Raw genomic sequence first — 8,529 nt, forward strand, 5'->3', positions numbered from 1 at the left:
TTCACACTTGCTGTCTGGTCACCCTAACCCCAGCAGGGAACGTGCAATCACAGGCACCCACCTTCGCACGCCGGTGCCCTCCCACCACCCATACGGCACAAGGCTAGAAACACGCTCATGCAGCTGGGGACCGTGCCATGGTGACCTGGCTTGGGAAAGCCCGCTCTTCTTCTCCGTAGCATGGAGCCAGGCAAGGTATTGAAGATCACAGAGGGAGTGTCTAAGCTATATAGACCTGAGCCAAGATTTCTGGAACCCTGTTAGCCAAAGCAGAGGACTGAATGGAAGAGAGAACTGGGCCTCCTGTGGGGAAGTGAACTCTCTCTGTATAGCTAGCATGCCGTTTGCAGGGTTGTTCTAGCCATGTTGGCCCCAGGATATTAGAGAGACAAGGTTGGTGAGGGAATCTCTTTTATTGAACCAGCTTCTGGTGGTGAGAGACCCAAGATTTCAAGCTCCACAGAGCTCTTCAGGTCTGGGAAAGGCACCAGAGTGGCACAACTAAATACCAGCGGGAACAGCTTGTTTAGCATAAGGAGTTCATCTTGAATGGTGGTTTGCAACATGTGTTAAGTGGGCAGTTAACACCTCTGTAGTCGGAGGCCAAAAGAGGGCTACTGGGTTACAGATTGTTATAAATGTAGCCTTAACTATGGCTTCTTACGTCAGGGAGGTCAAGCAACCAGGGCCGGCGCAACCCATTAGGCGACCTAGGCGGGCGCCTAGGGCACTACAATTTGGGGGGCGGCGACCACGGCGGTATTTCGGCAGCGGGACCTTCCGCCCCCGCTGGGGGGGTGGGGGGCGGCATTTCAGGGCGGGACCTTCCGCCATCTAGGGCGGCGAAAAGCTGGCGGCGCTCCTGCAAGCAACAGGTGACAGACTCCTAAGGGGGCCTTCCTAGAATCATAGAATATCAGGGTTGGAAGGGACCTCAGGAGGTCATCTAGTCCAACCCCCTGCTCAAAGCAGGACCAGTCCCCAGACAGATTTTTGCCCCAGATCCCTAAATGGCCCCCTCAAGGATTGAACTTGCAACCCTGGGTTTAGCAGGCCAATGCTCAAACCACTGAGCTAGGGACGCTTCGGCGAGCCATGGTGGGGGTGTCCCGTTTTCTCTTTGGGAAATATGGTCACCCTGCCGCAGGCAGAGGGAGAACCCCACAGCTCCGAGCCACCACGGTGGTGGGGGAAAACCAGGGAGCTGCAGCAGCAAAAGTCACAGACAGGTCATGGCTTCCTGGAATTTTTGTTTCTTGCCCGTGACCTGTCCGTGACTTTTACTAAAAATAACCATGACAAAATCTTAGCCTTAGTCAGTTGTGTGGCATGTTCAAACCGAGAGCTGGTGGAGAAACAGAATTTCCATGAGTTTGGGGAGAAAAATTAATTCCAAATTGGAACAAAACACCAAATTTCTAAATTTCCAGCAAAACAAAAATTTCTCAAAACCCTTTTGCTTCATGTCAGTTGTAGGGGTTGGCTTCCTTCCTTTTTGATTTTTTTTTTAATTTATTTATTACTGTTTTTTTAAAAAAACATTTTACAAAACCCATGTCCCATCAGATCAGTCATAGAATCTATGATTGATTTGATGGGACATGGTTTTATAAAATGCTAAAACATTTTAAATGCTCTTATCCAAATGCTTGGTGTCTATTTTTCCCCCCTCTAAACAAAATTGTCAAAAAGTGACAGGATGTTTTGATCTTGATGAAATGGCATTTCCCAGTGGGAAAATATTCCATGGGAAGATTTCTAACCAGCTGTAGTCAATAGCAGGCCAAACTTATCAGCCAGACGTGTGTCAGGTTGTTTGCTGGATGGGTGGGATTTCTGGAAAAGCCCAGGGAACATTTGCTTTTAGGGAAGTCTCTCTCTCTCTCTCATGCTTCCCGCTCCCCTTTCCCCATCTTATATTCCTATGTCAGCTCCATCCTTCTGTTAGACTCCGGAGATCAGAGAGCCTGGAACAGGGAAACCCACCTAGACAGGGGTTTCAGACCCCACCCAAATCGTATACCCTCTTCCCAGCCTTTCCTTTAGGGTAGCATTCAGCAGAGCTTTATGCCACGTTGGGGTGACCCACTTCTGCGTAGCAAGGCAGGTATTCACTGAGCAAAGGGGGTTTCAGAGCCCAGGTACTGGCCTCCCTGTTAATCGTAGACACTGTCCTGCGAGCAAGATCCCAGAGTTCAGTCACACACAGGAGCACAAACTCACAAACGGCCTCCCACCTGAAAAGGCTCACAACGAGCCACGCCACAGAGACTCACAGGAATCCCCACACACTCCTATTAGAAAACAGACTCACAAGCACACGTGGAAACACAGACTCACAACCAGCTATGGACACAGACTCACCATCATACACGTGCAAAAAACAGACTCACAACCACCTTGACCAACCTGACAACCGCACACAAGAACTCCAGCTCCCAAACATACCTCTCGCTATTGATCTCTGTCCACATAAATGTCATTTTATAGCCCACCACAGATACACATCCATGTAATAAGGCAACTCCCCCGATTCAGGTACCCATCTGCAACAACAGGTGTGCCTTGCCTCAGTTTCCCTTTCACTCCACTCATGAAATTAGCACAGCCTCTCACTGTCCGATACATCCTTGATTCGCATGCACCCATTCAGTAATCCCCCCAAACCCTTGTAACAAAACCCTTCTCCAGTTTCCACACTAACCAGAGAAAGATACAGCAGGATTTTCCAGGCCCCTCTCCAGGGACAGCACCTCCAGCTCCCCACCCAAGAGTCAATAGCAGCACTGGGGTCCCAGTTCCCTTCCTCTGACCCTGGGCCCTACCCTGCAGGCTTCCTGGATGGCGGCCAAGCTCCTGACTCTTACCACAGCCCCCAAGTCAGGTCTCCTACAAGACAGCTCCCTGCAGGTTCGAGTCCTACCCCTGCCCAGGACACCTCCCTCCAGGATCCACCCTCTTGCTTCTGGGCTTGGCTTCCCCTCACTGAGCTGGGGCTTCCCCCTTTGCTCCAGGGCCACTGCCCCATCCTTCCACCCAGCATTGGTCAGTTCTTACCTGTGGTTCTGCTCCAGGTCTTCTCTGAGCTCGGCTCTTTCTAGGCTCTCCTGTGGCTCTTTTCCTAGCAGATCCCAATCCCAATCCCTGCTCCTGCTCCCTGGCTCTGAACCACCCAATCTCCAGCCATGTAGGGCCCAGGTGCCCTCTCTTAAGCCTAATTAGGTGGGTCAACTAACCAGACACAGGTGCACTGGCGTCTCCCTTCTTAAAGGGCCAGTGACAATCCATATATGAATACAGACCTCTAGCTCCCCCCTCCCCCCGACACACACACACACACACACACACACACACACACACAGATGTAGACTCACAATTTCCCCACCACACCAGAACTCAGATTTCCAGCCAGCCGCAAACCTACACAACCCCCCCCCCCCGCGCACACACACACACACAACAGCACAGACTCACAACCCCCCTCCATCCAAACCAGGCTAGCCTCACACTCACACGCACATACCCAAGACCAGACTCACAACCACCCCTCCTCCCCCCACAGGCATCTCCCCAATCCATCTTCGGGAACCCAGACTCAACACAATCACAGGCACGTGCAAACAAGGACACACATTCGCAACCCCCCCACAAGAAGACGGACTCAGAAGCATCTGCACATGACAACGCAGCCTCCCCAGTGCAGACGTGCTCACACACGCACCCTGCATTCATATACAGGTGTGTAGCTGTGGCCGGCTATCAGCCGGGTCTTGTATGTACAGGTATCTCCATTTTCGCAGCCGCTCTGCCGTCTCACTCCTTCAGGCATGCAGCCTCCGCAGGCTTTTCTCTGGCCCCCCAGCAGCGAACACACGTCCTTTCCTCTGGGCCCGGCTTTCCCTCATTGCTTCTGAAAAAGACCCTCTCACACCCGGCAAATTGCTGCAAGACCCCCACATCTCCGAGGCAACTCGCCGGACCCCGTCAATTCTTAACGCGCTCCCAGGCCCCGGGCCGTCACTCAAGCTGTCAGCACTGAAAGAGCATCTTTCTCTCCTCGCCTTGCTCGAGAGCGGATGTAAACCGAGCCAAAAATGCCAGGAGTGGGGAGGGAGGTTAAGAAAACAAGAGGCACCAGAAACTCAGACCTCTGGCTAGTTCCTAAGGGTGCAGGGAGAGTTTGATGGCAGAGTCCAATCGAATTAGGATCCTCCAACCTTTCCAATTCAAGAGCAGCGCTGGGTCCTCTGCCCGGTTCTGGAGCAGCGCTTGACCATCCTATACCAGGGCTCCCGTCCGCCAATAAAATCCACTGCCTTGTTGAGATACGGCCCCATCACTCCCAGCCCTCCTTCGGGCCATTAGAAAGGGTCGTGCTCTGGTAGGGCCAGAGTTTCCGACAGAGCTCAACCCCCGTGAAAAGCAGGGCAGGGGCGGAATCACTTAACATCTGCAGGGTCATTCCTCTAGCCCCCTGTTTCATGGCTGCAGAAGCGGGTCGGCCCCATCCCTATTGCATTCTGTCCGTAAGGGTTCTCCTGCTAAAGTGAAGAGGGGTGGGAAGGCAGGAATTAGTGGTTTAAAAAGTAGTCATAAATGAGAGAGTGGAAGGAGGAGAAATACACACACACACACGCAATGCAGCATGGGGAGGGGGAACCCACCTAGGGGAACTGACTGAACCGGAGGTTAATCGGCACAACATGGTCCAATCAATGCCCCTGGAACCGGCGCCTGACAAAGCGAATTTACTCCCCTGCAGTCCCGGTGCCGCTCCCAATGGGTCCAAACCCACAGATCCTCGCAGAGTCTTCCTTGCTGGCCCCACAAAACCTTCGGCCACAAGATGCCACCTCCTTTCACTCCTGCTTTTGCTCTAAGGAACAGCAGCAGCGGCAGCGGCAGAAAATGACTCCAGCCTCCCCCCCGGCTTCTCCAAGCTCTGCAAGGGAAACAAACAACATCTGCTAAGAAGGATCAGTTCAGATCACAAGCTGGGCAGGGAGAGACTCCGGGAAAAGCCAGCGACTCCGCTCCATCCCGCACTGGGAAGCACTGCAGAGAGACGCGGAGATGCAGTGGACCTGGGGCTGCGGGAGCGTTTGGCGAACAGCCTGTGATGTCATTTTGGAGGCAGGCACCGGGCCAGCTGGGTACAATGGTCTCATTGTAAAGCCGGGGTGACTTGGGGCCTCAGCAGAGCTCAGTGGTTGGGGGGTTCTGTGCACCGGTGTCGCGAGCAGGGGTGCAAGCCTCGGCGTGTGTGGGTGTTAAGGTCTCCGTGCAAGCGCCAGTGCCTCGTGTGTTCTTGTGCACTGTGCGTGGGCACGAGTGTGCGCCCAGCCTTTCGGCGCTGCGTGCAGGGGTGAGTGGTGCAGGCTGTGGAAGGCTGTGTGTAATTCTCTGCATCTGGCCCGTGTGTGCGTGGGGATGCCCTGTGGGGCCCGGCGGGTGGGTCTGGCCCATTGGCACACTAGCTGTTTTTAATATTGGGGGGGAGGGGGTTAATACACCAAAGACACAGTAGCAATGCATGGAAAAGCCTGTTTCCAGGCAACCATCCCTTAGCAAGACAGAATGGGAGAGAGAAAAGCCCAAGAGGGTCGAGAAGGGCCATTTCGAAACAGATTTTCACGAGGCGCCGGGGCCCTTTGAAGCAGAATGAAACAGAGAGTGAAATCCACACAGCCACGAAGGTCAAAGCAGCCAGGAATCAGGCCCAGGCTCTGCACCCGTCTCCCCAGCAACAGAACCCAGAACTCCTGCCTCTCCTAGGCTCTGGATCCGGCCGGTTCACTCCCAGGCCATCAGCTACAAAGGGACCGTGCCGCTCCCCCTCCAGGCCCCAGCTCCCAGCCTGCCCCCTCGGGAGCCAGTTGGGTGGAGGCTGATTTTCCAAAGAGGTCAGTGCATGCCAGCCTGGCCCCACACGTCCCCGAGAGGGCAGTCGCTGAAGCGGGGTTGGTCTAGGCCCCGCTCCGCTGGAGCTGGTTCTGTTAGACTCATTCTGTGTCTCCCTGTCTGATCCGTCTGCCTGCCCAGCGTGGTGGGTGAGCTGAGGTGCCCGGTCTATGGCTGGGGGATGAGGGCAACCGGACCATGGCCGGTTCCCCAGGCAGGGACGCAGTCAGCACTTACTGGCCTGTTGTTTTGAGGCTTCCACCCCTCTGTCCCCTGGCTGAGGTGGGCCCGGGCCCCAGAGAAGGGGGCACGAGCTTTCAGTCTGGTCCATGGAAGGGAGGCGGGGTGCCGGGACTGGCTTTGATTGACATTGGCTCGTCCATAAGCATCCGCCCCGGCGTGCCTCCGGCTTGCGGTTGCTGGTATCTGAGAGGAACCTGTGGGACCAGGCTGGGTTCCCCCACCAGTAGCTCTGGGGAACTGGGCCCTGGAGAGATACAAGCCACTGCTCAGCGTTACTCACCTCAGCAGGTGCCAACGTCCCCGTGCCGGCGGCTAGCGCCCACCCTGGCCTCACAGGGAGCAGGAGCTCCGTCACGTGGCCAAGCGGGCGTTGACCCCGACAAAGGGAGGCAAACGCTCGGGGGCCCGAGTCTGTGCAGCACCCCCGGGCGTCTCAGCTTGGGGGTTCGGGCAGGGCGACGGCAACGTTGTACCACCTCTGCGTCCTTTGGATTCCCGGGCCCAGCTGCCCCACAAGCTCAGACCCACGCTGTTCCCCTGTTTCCCCATCCCCATCTGCCCCTTCCTGCAGAGGAAGACGGTCTCGCTGTGGATGGAGAGGACCCGTGTGGCTCCTTCCTTCCAAGCGTTAGGGAAAGAAAACAAAACGTAAAGGGACTTGCTTTCCCCCGCTCCTGGCAAGGGGAGTGAAAAGGAGTGCCGGGAGCAGCTGGAGTACGCCAGAGACAGGGGTGAGAAGGGAAGAGAGAGCCGGCCGTACAGAGCTGGCAGAGGGGGTGGAGAGAGAAGACGGAGGAGAGAAAGAAGGAGACAGGCATTGAGGGGGAGAAAGAGATCCAAGCACAGGCACTCTGGTGGGGCAAAGTGCAACGGAGGTGGGGGACAGAGGGTGGGGAGAGAAGGAATGCGTTGGGGAAGAGAGAGAAAGATAGAACGTGGCAGAGAGAGCGCGAGAGGTGTGAGAGCAGGGATGAGACGGGGAAAGAAAGGGACGGAAAGCAGCGGAGAAAGAGAGGGAGTGTAAGAGATGAAAAAGAGGAGAAGGAAAGCGGGAGGAGGTGTGACAAAGGGGGAGGATTGGAAGGCCCACCTCTGCGACTGCGGGGCTCCGGTCACCTGCCTCTGAAACAGCCGGTACTAGCCACCGGCCTCTGGACTACCTAATCCAATTTGGCAATCCCTGTGTTCCTAAGTGGCAGAGCAAGAGGCTGGCTCGGAGGTGAGAGAGGAAAGGACAGAAAGAGAGGAAAGTGGAGCGGAGACAGACAGAGCTGGGGCCAGGGCTCATCTTCCTTGTTCTCGTTGGCCCTGCCTATGGGGTGCTGCCCATCAGCCCCCCCGCCGCCCCCCAGGACCTGTCTGCCGATGTGCCATACGCGAGAGAAGAGTCCAGAGCACCACAGGTTTGTTTGGATCATTTCACATGCTTTATTTCAGCAGTCAAAATAATTAAAAACATCTCAAATTATTATACATATACAAAATAGGTACAGAATCCTCGGTTGCTCTCCCTCCCTAGAACATCTGCTTCTTGCTAGGAATGGGGCTTTGCTTCGGGGTTGCTTTGAAACCCATGGAGAGAAGCACAGAAGAGGAGGATGGGAAGAGGAAAGGGAAAGAGAGAGAGAAAGCAGCAGCAGCGGAGGATGGCGGGAGAGCGAGAGGGGACAGGAGTGTGCATGGAAGAGAAGAGGCAGCAGGATAAAGGAGGGGGACAGAGGGATGGGAAAAGAGAATGAACGGAAGAGGGAAAGCAGAAATGGAATCCACCTGCGTAACTGGAAAGATAGAATTGCACACACCTTCGTTCCCTTCCAAGGCTACTTGGAGCTAGTTTGCGTTAGTTCCCGTCCTTGTTTTTAGGTTTTTTTTTTTTGTTTTGTTTGTTTTTAAATAGCACCTTCAGAAAATTCACAAGTTGACCCTGGGCAGCAAAAGAACTGAGTTTCTTTCCTGAAAACAACAGTCCTATCTCTATAGCACCAATCGGTCCCTATCGCAGCCTCTCCGTGTGTTGGATTGTGCAGTTTTAAACCACCAAAAAACCGAAAAGGGACCTAGAACTGAAAAACATTAACACAGCGAACGAAAAAAAAGAAAGAAAAGAAAAGACAAAGTTAGCACCTTTGATCGAAACCTGAAAGCCAAGCCCCCTTCTCCACAACCTGGTGTCAGTTAAAAAAAAAACCCAAAGCAACTTAAAACTACTCGGAAAACACAGTTGAGAGGTAACCTTCCATACAACAATAATATACATTTTGAACATTACATTTTCTCTGCTTTGGGTATTATTATTATTAATCATTTTTCCCTTCATTGTTCACCGACAAAACATTTGATTTTTTTTCTAAGCGGATTTTATCTCCTAGCTGTCCTGCTAAAAGC

This window comes from Emys orbicularis, chromosome 25, assembly GCF_028017835.1.
Source record: "Emys orbicularis isolate rEmyOrb1 chromosome 25, rEmyOrb1.hap1, whole genome shotgun sequence".
NCBI lineage: Eukaryota > Metazoa > Chordata > Testudines > Emydidae > Emys > Emys orbicularis.